Genomic DNA, 12,473 nt, shown 5'->3' with positions numbered 1-12,473 from the left:
TAGCAGATGTGTACAGTACAAGCTTGCAGCGTGGCACCAGCTTGTATATCTGTTATTTTTGAATAGCCATCGTTTAAAATCCAAAATGACACGACTCGAGGCTTTCCTGGTTTTAACGGGTCAGCGCAAGTCAGTGGCGATTCAAAGTTGTCGTAAAATGACCGTGTTGTCACACATAGCCAGGAGGATCAGCGGCGGCATTAATTTAAACCCATTCAGAAAGGGTACACATTATTGTGTATCATTATTTTATGCTTTAACTATTGATATACAAGCTCACACTGCGAGCTTGTAGATCTGCTATTTTTGAAAAATCGTGAAATTAGAATTTTGACCCTATTCTATTAGTGTCTTGAATCCTTCTTAGATTTTTTGAAAAATCTATGTTTCTATGTCAGCAATCTGGCTAGCCATCGTCAAAGAAAAGGTCCTTTTCACTTAACTGGAGCTCAGTTAGTCTGTTCTTGAGAGACTACTATGTCAGTGGTTCTCAGGATTTGTCATGTGAAGGACCCCCAAAATGATATGTATTTGGCCACGGACCCCCATCTCAAAATATTTAGTTCCAGGGACCACCAAGAAGCTAAATTTGAGTTACAAACATTCGCATTGAAAATACATATATTCAAAGATTTGCACACATTTTCACGACTTTTTTCAAAAATAGCAGATCTACAAGCTCGCAGCGCGGCACTCGGTGCCGCGCTGTGAGCTTGTATATCTGCTATTTTTCACTGGTTAAAGCATTCAATAATTCTAGGCCTAAATGGGTTGATTCCGGCGCGTCTTTACTATAGAAAGGCGCTGGCTGCTCAAAAGGATGCTCTGTGAACCTGGCACAACAACACTTATCTCTTTGAGGTCGACAAAGCAGAAGGGGCAACGTTAAACCCTGGAATATGTGTGGAAAAACATGACACTTTCTTTTCTCCACATTTTCTCCATAATAACTGGAAGCATTCCTCTGTCTGCACTCGGTTAATTGCCGTGTCCTGTTTTAAATACAATAGTCAAAATTATTTATTGCTAATTAACCGCCTCTACCATTATTTATGTTTTAGCAGGGCTGCTTTAGGCAATCCATCTAAATGATCTACCCCAGAGACTCTTATGTCTGTCTGTCCGTTTCGAGTACTTAGTTCTTATTAATTTTTAGAACTAGCATTCCAAGCGGTGGAGCATCCTGATCGGGCACTGCACATGTTAAAGGGGGTGTGATTTATATTTATTTGTTAAAACAGGCGTTAAGGGACAGGGCAACAGATAATTTGGCATTCTCTAAAAAAGTAAAAAAGAAAAAAGGGTTTTATAAATGTAGGAAAAATTTGTTTGAACAGCGTATACCCCGTATCTACCCTGAGCCAACATTAACTAGAGCGCTAACCCAAAGTCCCTGTAAACAAATACAAAGGATACTTATATCAATATACAATATTTAATGTAACCTTTTACAGACTCTTGAGGAGCATTGCAAATATATTTTGGTTTTGAATGCTAGACATTTCCACTGTACATGTATATGCCAATATTGTACTCAAAGTAGTCGATACAGTATGTACATCTCCGACCTCCACTGATATTGTCAACAATGTGGGAATTCATTATAATTACAGGGAAAAAAAGAAACCATTGTTTAGATATGGACTAGTATGTAATGTCAGATATTGTTCCTTATCTGGCGACTCGCGCTCTACCTTTAAATAGCTCTACATTCGGATAGTAATCATTGCTATAGAGAGTTCAGTAACAGTGGTCTCTGTGTCTCTCCAGTTCTTTAGTAAGCAGAAAATAGTACTGGATACCAATTTAATTCAATCAGGAGAGAGAACGCATTTGGTTAATTTTGTGGTTAAAAGTGTTCTTCGCTATTGTATCACATGAGTTTTAACCAAACCAAAATGTATCACTTGCATCATCTTTAATGCATATAACATACAGTGACAGACACTAAATTCGGGTTTCTCCATATTTCTCAGAATTTTTTATATAATGTCTTAGGCATATATGTAAGCCATTTACCATGAGAGGGAGTGGGTTGTTGGCTGATTTACCACTGTTTTAAGCCAATCAGAATCCAGTATCTGAACATGTGACCACAAAAAGTGGTAGAAATATATATTTTTTCTTCTACTGTGAGAGGTTCTATGGAATTATGTACTTCTAGTCTCGTCTTTTTCAAACTGTCTACATTGAGGCACTTATAGAGCAGAGGTTCTCAGAGTCCTTGATGGGGTTCCCGGGGTTCCCCCAAAATGTGTTAATATACTGTTAGCATTAAATCACTTTAGCCCTATTTTAGACTAGGGATATTCGAAAAGAGACGATGTACAATTCGAGAATTTGTCTTTTGAAATTATTTTCAAAGAATTGTAGAAAACTGTGGTGTGGAAAGGTTTTAGGGAACCACTATCTAAGGGAAGGACTGATTATTATCATCTCAGGACATTTATCACTACATCTGTGATCCATGCACATCTGGAGTGCGTGCCAAAATGGGGGGGAAAAGCCAAAATGGGCTATCCTGTCCCAGTGTGGATGGGCTAGTATTGTCAAAGCTATTTTCAGACTATTCTCCATGTTGCTGATGTCTTAAGCCCTTTGCACACAGGCGTGTTTATCCGCACGGATAAAACGGACAATTTCATTTTTTTAAAAGAAAACAATGATTCTCTACGACCTCATGCACACCGGATCCGAATTAGCCGTGCGACGAGTGGCTGTGGCCGTGCGTTTTTTTCTCGATCTAACCCAGTTCGATTTGTGTGTCTTGTCGTATGCGGTAAAAACTCATCACTCCTTTTATGACTCCTTTTGGGATCCGCAGCGCCGATTCCGCACAGCATTGCACACCAAATCCAATGCGTTTTATTCATGCAACAAACGAAAAGAAAACACAACTGTCCTGTGTGCAAAGGGCTTTACATTGTCAATTAAAAAGTATATATGGATATATTTAATCCTGTTGTATTGTTTTGAATAACAGATTTGTTTAAATCGTATTGTCAAAGGCAAAAAGCAAACAAAAAACATCTAAATGATAAAAAAGAATGTATCCTCTCTTGATGCATGTTGTAAACTTCTTTCCTTGAAACTGGGTTCAGAAGGAAGAATGAAGGGGGGTTCCACAGAAGGATTAAAACAAAATACATTAATTCGGGGGTCCTTGACAAAAAAAAAAAAAACTTTTAGGAGCACTGTACTACACTACACGATTTCACAAAAAATACAGAATACTATTGTTCGCCAATAATGAGCAAATGTCACACAATACTACATCAATACAAAATCATGAATTTATGTTGTCAGTGCCGTTTATAAAGCCCTGCATTGACTTTTTTCATCCAGCATGTGTCATGGGAACAACATAAGACCAAAACAGCCTACTTATGCTGATATTTGAGAGCAGACAGACATTCTTTCGCCTTGTAGTTAAATGTGTGTATGCTTGTCATTTAATAATAATCCATGTTTAATAATATTAATAAGACCAGCTAAATGACACAATTATTATTTTAGCCTGCTTTACATTATGTTCTTTGTGGCTGTTAGTAGTCCTATTTATTAATTTATCAGTGCCTATTAATCAACATGTCAGTTTTCACATCAATGTAAATGGGACAGAGTTAGCCAGAAGCAAGTTTTCATTTGTGTTCTTTAAATAGGATAAAGCCCTCGTTTTCGAGGAGATCCCAACATACTGTAAATACATGACAAGCTGTAGTCCCTGAGCAGGCTGTTAGTGATAAAACTATCCATACAAAAACATATCTCTGCTGTCGGGCCAAAACCTCCTAACTCTAAAATGTTCATTTTCGGGAAAACTAGCTCAAGTGGAGTTAGGAGGTTTTGACCGAAGGGCTTAAAAAGTGAGGGCCAATCGTGAGGTTTGACAGAGAAGGTTTTGTCCCAAGCAATTTTTACTACTTTCTATTGGTTCAATATTATTTTAACCAACACTCAGACATAAAGGGTGTTCAATAGCCCTGATTTATGCCAAAAACCTCAAAAATGGAGTTAATAAGTTTTGGCCTGACACTGACGATATACAATATAAGTAAACATAGTAGGCTACTGGGGAGGGAACAATTACAGTGAAATATGAAAGTGGCACTCTTGACAAATATAATTTACCCATGATTACATATTTGATTTGCTTTAATGGTTAAAATGATTTTAAAGTTTAAGCCACCTCTCAAGGTTGAATTTGAAGGTCAAATTAGGTAGGGAGACTATTCCAGATTGATTGGGAGGCTCTAACAGAAAACTGTTTCACCAAACACACTACGATTGGCAGGCCTACATGACAGTCCCCTCTGGTAGGGTAACCGGTCACTTCGCCAAAAATCCAACTCGCCAAATTGTCCACGCCCATTGGGCAGGCATGTCAATGCTCCTGGATTCACCAGGATGATTGGCAATTATATCTACTATGTTAAATATTTTCTGGGGGAGGACCCCCAGATGTGAAGTCATTATTAAGGATGTCTTACTTTGCTTCAGTCATCAAATTTGTACACCTACATTTGGCATTTTAAGGCTGAAATGGTACCCATGCTAGTAAAGCAAGCCTGATAAAAGTATCAAACATGCACAAAATTCAACAGAACACAGGAAAATATATCTGTTAAGAAGTTTTGGGGGGAGGACCACCAGACCCCTGTTGGGGAGTTCCTCGCACCCCATAAAAAATAAATCTCCTGGATTCTCCTGGACTGACAGTCCAATGTTGACAGGTGTCCTAGCAAGTTGAGTTGGCGAGTTGGATTTTTGGCGAAGTGACTGGTATTCCTCTGGTAGTTGCCCCCACGCTTGTCACCACGTTCCCTTTGCTCTATAAACTGTTTCACTGGTGGTCGTGGACGTGCATAAACCTTAAAAATGAGACAAGCAAGGGTTAGGGTTAGGTAGGCTAAGCTTCTGCAAAAGTTATCATATGATTTGCTTTATTGTTTTAGACTAGGGAGGGGAAGGGAAGGAATGCATTCATTAATCCCACCAGTGTTTTTGGGAGTTGTGACGCGAGCCATGCCCATTGCCCAAGGTACATGGAGGACCATCGGGAGGGGTGTCCCTCCCCCTGTTTCCTGAGAATTAAAGGTGTAGGGTTATGTCTGAAAGAACTCTGTCCAGCCACCCTTTTACAGGAAGAACTACAAAATGGTGAAATTCAACTGACTTTATTCACTTCCAAATTTTAGCCTTGGAAAAGGTCAAAATACTCCATCAATGAACAGTAGGAGGACTGGGATTTGAACACGGAATCTATGAACTAAGAGTCCAATCATCAGTCCGCTTCACCATATGCAGGGTTATCAACTTTGGACTGTCAGAATCAACAAGATTTCTATTTTTTGTAAAGGGTTAGGGACCCCCAACCGGGGTCTGAGTGTCCTCCCCAAGAACTTAATCTTAAAAAAATCAATTATCGACCAGGGGCCATTGCTGAGGTTAATCTGTCCTTGAGTGGTCTACCGGGTCTGATTCCCGGCCAGCGCTGCACCACCATGGTTAATACTTAATCTGTTCTCTTGTGCGCTCTTTACTGAAAGATTAGATACAGGTACGAATTGGTTTCATGTTTTGGAGGGAGTTCTACACAGAAAAGCTATGGAGATGATGTCATTGGTAAATTGGTTCATGTTATGAGTTTTACACCAGAAGGCGCAGTTTGACTAGATATATAGAGGGCTCAGCATATTTTGTGCCAGATTAACTCTGCACAAAGCACATCATGGCCTACGGGAGATTTGGTGATATAGTCTGGTGTCTAGTGATCTCTATTTCGTGCTTGAGGGTCATTGAATGGTGTTGGGCGTATGCCGTATATAGGCCCTATGATATAGGCCTAGGCCTACTTTATTTTGTCAGCTGTTTGAAGATCACATCCATTAAACAGAGCTTTATTAACTTGTTTCCATCCAGTTAACGATGTTGTGCCGTTCAGCTGTTTTCAGTGGCTGTAACAATTTGTTTGTCATCATGACGTTTAGAGAATCTGATCAAACCTGATGCCCCGGGCACGGCGGTGGCGCGATGAATGACGAACAGGGACGACGCCAAGAACAGCAGCTGCGTTCATTTTCAAAGTCAGACCGGGCCCCGTTTCCAACTTTTTAAACATTGGGTTTACGACTCCCCAACCGGGGTCTGGGGGTCAACTCCCCCAAGAACATCTTAACACGGCTACTTAGAGTTAGCCTAGTAAACTGACTCCTCCCATCTTCAGGCAGGAAGAGAGACTGGTTTACGAGGCTAAAACTAAGCAGCCAAACACCAGTCGTCCCTGATTGGCTGAAGGGGTTGTCTGTCAACGCTCTACTCCCGCCCATGCTCCCGCCCAGCCCAATCGCTCAGACGTTACTAGAGGCCAGTCTCTCCTTCGCATTCGAATGAAGGCAGGAAGAGAGACTGGTTTACGAGGCTAACTTAGAGTACAATTACCTCAAATAAATCTACTTTGTTGCTTTAATTACACAATTACACCACACTGACGCTCCCCTGTCCAAGTTGAAAAAATGCACCAATTGCCACCTCCGAAGATTTGCGCACCAAAATTTGGACGTCGACTTGCATTGGCTCACTCCGTTCAAATTTCGGATATATATTTTTTTAAGATTAGTTTTTGGGCTTTTTGTGCCTTTATTGATAGGACAGTATACTGACAGGAAATGGGGAATGACATGTGGCAAAGGTCATCTGGATCGGGAATTGAACCGGCGACGCCAGCAGGCATCATAGCCTAGTATGTGTTATGCGCTTTGACCACCAGGCCAGCGGGCACCCCACATTTTGGATATATATATAGAATTTCATTCTATATATAACTCTATGGTTTTATCTGATTATCCATTTGGCATTTGAAATACAGTAAGCAGTAAGCTCAGACAGTAGCACACCTGGGGAGTAGGGAGTCACAGGTTTGATTCCCCAGCTTGATTATTTGTCTCCAACATCTTACATTTTTTATCTTTTAATACAAATCTTTCTTATAGGAGCTCCTGGCACTACATGTTTTCAGATAGTGGTCTGCGGCCAAATTTGTATTGATCAGATTTTACTTGCCAATGGTTTGTAAATGTCATTGCAGCTCAATGAGTAGAGTAACTGCCTTGAAGTCGAGAAGTCAGAGGTTCAAGTCCTAGCCCTTGACAGTGTGTTGTGTCAGATAATCACAGAGGCTGACAGACACATAACTTTAAGATCTCTGGAGTCCAACATCTAGATGAATATCATATTTCACTGAAGCAGGGAGTTCAAATCTCCCACAGGATATTTTTGCTGTCCATCTAAATTCTAATAGTTGGTTTAAGTATTACGTTCGCCACTGAGCAATCCATGTCAGCGTGGCTCAAAGGTTAAGTCCAAGGTTTACAAATCAAAGGTTCCAGGTTCAAACCTCAAATAAAACTGAAATATCTTAACCCATCAAACAATTTAGATAGCTGGTAAGTCCTACAATGAAACTCAAATGTCTCAACAAAACAACTATCAATTGAAATGATAATGGGGAAAAAAGTCAATGACAGTCACATATAAACTGAAACATACCACAAACCTGCTGGGTAAACCACTAACATAATAATTAAAAAAAGCCCCAATAAAGACAATGTTGAATAAAATGATTTCCGGGCCTAAAAGAGGGCATGAGGAGAGAGCTGGGTTGTCTCCGCTCCTGTTGCCTTAGAAATGCAGACATTGAATACATACCCTGACCAAGATTCAAACCCTCATCCTACAGGTAGTGAGACATTTACTTAATTCATGCACTACCAGGCCTTTGACACTAGAACGATCTTGGAGGTTATATTTAAAGTTGAAATGAGAGGTGACAGGTCAGAAAATGAAAATCCACTGCAAACACCTCTACCCCTGATAGAATAACTTAAATGATACTGGCCATGATACTGACCATAATTATTACTAACATGATACTGACATTATTACTGGCCATGATCAACATAATACTGAAGCCTGAAGAACCCACCGTGGGTTGAGTATTACGTTCTCTAAAGTAGATTTTTATGTCATTGTGGCTCAAGAGAAGAACACAGGTGTAACATACCAAAGGTGTGAAGGTCAATTCCCCTCTGGATATTTTCACTGTCCATCTAAATTCTAAAAGTTGGGTTAAATATTATGTTTGCCTTGACATATTCCATGCCAGTGTGGCTCAAGAGATGAACACAGGTTTAACAAACCGAAGGTGGGGAGTTAAATTCCCAATTGGATATTTTCGCTTTCCATCTAAATTCTAAAAGTTGGGTTAAGTATTACGTCCGCCATTGTATCATCCATGCCAGTGTGGCTCAAGAGATGAGCACAGGTTTAACAAACCTAAGGTGATGGGTTCAATTCCCCACTGGAAATTTTCACTGTCCATCTAAATTCTAAAAGTTGGGTTAAGTATTATGTTCGCCATAACATCATCCATGCCAGTGTGGCTCAAGAGATGAACACAAGCTTAATAAACCAAAGTTGAGGAGTTCAATTCCCCACTGGATATTTTCACTGTCCATCTAAATTCTAAAAGTTGGGTTAAGTATTACGTTCGCCTTCTTATCATCCATGCCAGTGTGGCTCAAGAGATAGTCACAGGTTTAGCAAACCAAAGGTTAGGTGTTCAATTCCCCTCTGGATATTTTCGCTGTCCATCTAAATTCTAAAAGTTGGGTTAAGTATTACGTCCGCTGAAGTGTCATCCATGCTAGTGTGGCTCAAGAGATGAACACAGGTTTAACAAACCAAAGGTGAGTAGTTCAATTCCCCACTGGAAATTTTCGCTATCTATCTCAATTCTAAAAGTTGGGTTAAGTATTACGTTCGCCCTTGTATCATCCATGCCAGCGTGGCTCAATGGTTAAAACCAAGGTCTATAAGTCAAAGGTTCCAAGTTCAAACCTCAAACAAAACTGAAATATCTCAAATGTCAAAACAAATCAAAAGCAAATAAACCAACCTGAAAGTGCACTACAATGAAAATGTCCCAACAAAAACCAAAACAATAAAATAAAACTGGTAATGAGCAAGATCACTAATATATAAACTGGAAAAAAAGCACTACAAATACAGAATTACTGGGAAAAAAATCACTAACATGAAGAAAAACAACAAATCAAAAAAAAATGAAAACAACAAATCAAAAAAAATGTTTAATACAAATTATTTAACTTAATATGTAAATTTCGAAAGCTCCTAGCTCCTCCCCATGTAAATTTCGAAAGCTCCTAGCTCCTCCCCATGTAAATTTCGAAAGCTCCTCCCCCTAGAGGTGTGACACCTGCAGACTCCTCCCTCTTCCACCGGAGCTAAAAGAGGGCGTGAGGAGGGAGCTGGGCTCTCTCCGCCCTCATCGCCTTAAAAACAAGAAAAATGAAGACATTCCCTGACCAAGATTCAAACCCTCAACCTTCAGGTTGTGAGGCATCTGCTTTACTCATGCACCACCAGGCCTTTCACACTAATACAATTTTGGAGGTTATATTTAAAGTTGAAACGAGAGATGACAGGTCAAAAGATGAAAATCCACTGCAAACACCTCTACCCCTGATAGAATGACTGAATCTACTAGATCAGCCCCTGGTGATCAGGGTTCATTTTGACACAAATGAGTTCTATTCCAGGTTATTGTTTAAAACCATCCGTTTGAACATTTGTACTTTTACTGAGTCTGCACCTACATTTACACTTGAAAACACTTTAAAGCAAACAGAGATGTTTCATTTTAGCCCAAGTAATGTCATTAAAATTCATACCCTTTTTGTCATATATGGATTTCTTAGTTTCAGATGATCAAAACTATAGCAGTTTCAGCCACAAGTTTTTCTTGTTTTGCCTCTCACTTTAGACAGATTAAAAAAAGGCTAACAATATTTATATTTATAATGCACTTTACATTCGTGACAATCTCAAAGTGCTACAATAGGCATAATACAAGTATCATCACACCATTAAAAAACATTTAAAGTTTAACTAATTAGTTTCTCAATTAAATACAGCTGAATTATTAAATATATAATTAATAATTAAATGTGTATGTGTCACAACCCGGACTGTGGGGCCATGACAAATTGAGGAGGACACGTAGTAGTGGTTTTAAATGTAACAATAATTTATTAACAAAATGTTTAAGTAATACTTTCAGGAGTTTGAGCTGTGTAGGTCAGTAATAATCAGTAGTGTCAGCAATGCATGGATGTGTGGTAGGTGTAGTGTGGGGTGTTGTAGAGTGTGCAAACTCAAACATAAGGGAAAGCAAACAAAAGAGGTGCTGTGTCTGGACAGGGAGAGAGAGACTGGCTTGCCACCCAGTCTTATGTAGGGCTCCAGGGAGTACTGGCCAGGTGCTCCCAATGCACCTAATCATCAAGCTCATTGGCCGACACCCATAGTATAGGCTCTGTGGGAGAAGCACACATACAGGGAGAACACCATATGGACACCACAGGCCCTACAGGCCAGGTCAAAGAGGCTGTGACATATATAATAAATAGTGTGTAGATCATTATTTACAAAAAATAGAAATCTCCTGGATTCTGACAGTCCTCTGTTGGCAACCCTGCAATAGACCGAGTCCCCTTCTGTTTCCCCCCCTATTATCTTTCCTTTTTTTCTGCTATGTATATATAAATATTTATAAATATTAAAAATAAATGAAAAAAACACAGCCTGCTCACGTTTTAGGAGGGTAGTATGCCACCAGAACAGAATAATGGGTGTTTTTAATGAATCCAGGAGGAGGGGGGCCTGATAACATTTACATCAAATATCTAAATAGTGAATGAAACAAATTAAAATCTGTTCAGGGTGTTCATAAAAGCCTGATTAGATGATAACATTTTTAAGTGAAATATCCCTTTAAATGTTGATTAGGCCTATAGTTCTTATAGAAATGCCTCCCTCTAGTGGCAAGTAAATAAGTTGCTATAATGTATTTCCAATGTTCAACCTACTTTAGGCACACCACAATGGCAAATATTGTATTTTTGTTTACTACACTACAATAATTGGAGAACTTTAGTTAATAGTTACTTAAAAACTTCAGCCCTATTTATACTTCAGCTAATTGAAATTGACCGATCTACAAGCTCAATGAGTTGGGATGTGACACGTTTGAGCGGGCAGATCTGCTATTTTCCTTCTTTTACATGTTAAATGGCAGTCTGCAAAATGAGTAAGCTACTTTTACCATTTAAAGTATATTTTGATGGCAATATGTCAAGTTAATTGAGTACAGAACTTTTTAATTGTAACAGGGTATTTCTACATTGTGGTATACTTTTACTTAATTAAAATAAAATGAATCCACCACTGCAAGCTACTCATTTAATACGTAATCTTTTTACATTACTTAGGCTAATTTTCATGGATCTCCTTTTAGTAGACCTTGTACCAGTGAACTGTACCGTCATGAATCTGTACATTTTCCTATGCAAACTTCTAATAAAGCCTTCAATCAATCAATACTTGGTATGAAGAGTAACCATGACAAGAAAATATTACTATATTTACTATACTATATAAGGTTTGCTACCCCAACTTGCACATAGAAGTGTCAATTTCGCAAGAGGGCAGGTGCTTAAAAAGAACAGATCTACAAATTGCGCATGGCATCACATGCTAGGTCTGTTCTTTTTTTTCTCTTCAGATATGACAACCATTTACCACAGTGTATAAATTATTAGGCTTAAAGGACAACTTTGGTTTTTTACAACAAGGGTTCATATTTTACATTGTAATTAGAGAAAAGAAAAAGTGAGTGTTAAAATGTTTTCATTTGCTTCGTTCTATTGTTTTATCGCATTTACCGTGCTAAAATGTGGGGCTTGCATACGCATGGGGGCATGCGTACAAGTGGCTAAATATGTCTTTTTAGGCACAATAAGCCAGCAGTTTCTTTATTGCTATTCACAATAATACTTCTAGCCCCCATAAGTCACATCCAACCATGAAAGGTTGCGTTGTATATTGGGAATGGGCTTATTCTGTATAAAATTACATATTTAGCCACTTGTACGCCCCCAACCACTGAAATAAGAATCTCTAAAACAATAGAAAGTAAATTAAATCAATTTAACACTCATCTTTTATATTCTTTAATTACGATCTAAAATATGAACCCTTGTTGTAATAAACTAAAGTTGTCCTTTAATATAGTCTTCTCTCGGTCCATTAAGTTACTGGGGAAAGAACATTGCAGTAATATATCGTTGCCGTCAGGTGGAAACATTTTCCAAAACCATAGTAAGCTTGTAGAAAGGCTATTTTCACTACTTTTGTGAGACTCAAGTCTTGTAGGATAAGTAGGGCATTCATTCACTAAAACAAAAACATGAAAATAAATATTACTACTGTAGGAGATAAGGTTTTGTTTCTGCCCGACAGCAACGACATGTTAGTGACTGTTTACTGCTAACTACCCCCGTCTAAAATATTATAAATTACATTTTATTAAAAAATATATAAATCCACAACTT

This window comes from Nannobrachium achirus (genome assembly GCF_963921795.1).
Source record: "Nannobrachium achirus genome assembly, chromosome: 12".
Lineage (NCBI taxonomy): Eukaryota > Metazoa > Chordata > Actinopteri > Myctophiformes > Myctophidae > Nannobrachium > Nannobrachium achirus.
The sequence above is the reverse complement of the archived record's forward strand: the minus strand, read 5'-3'. Positions refer to the sequence as shown.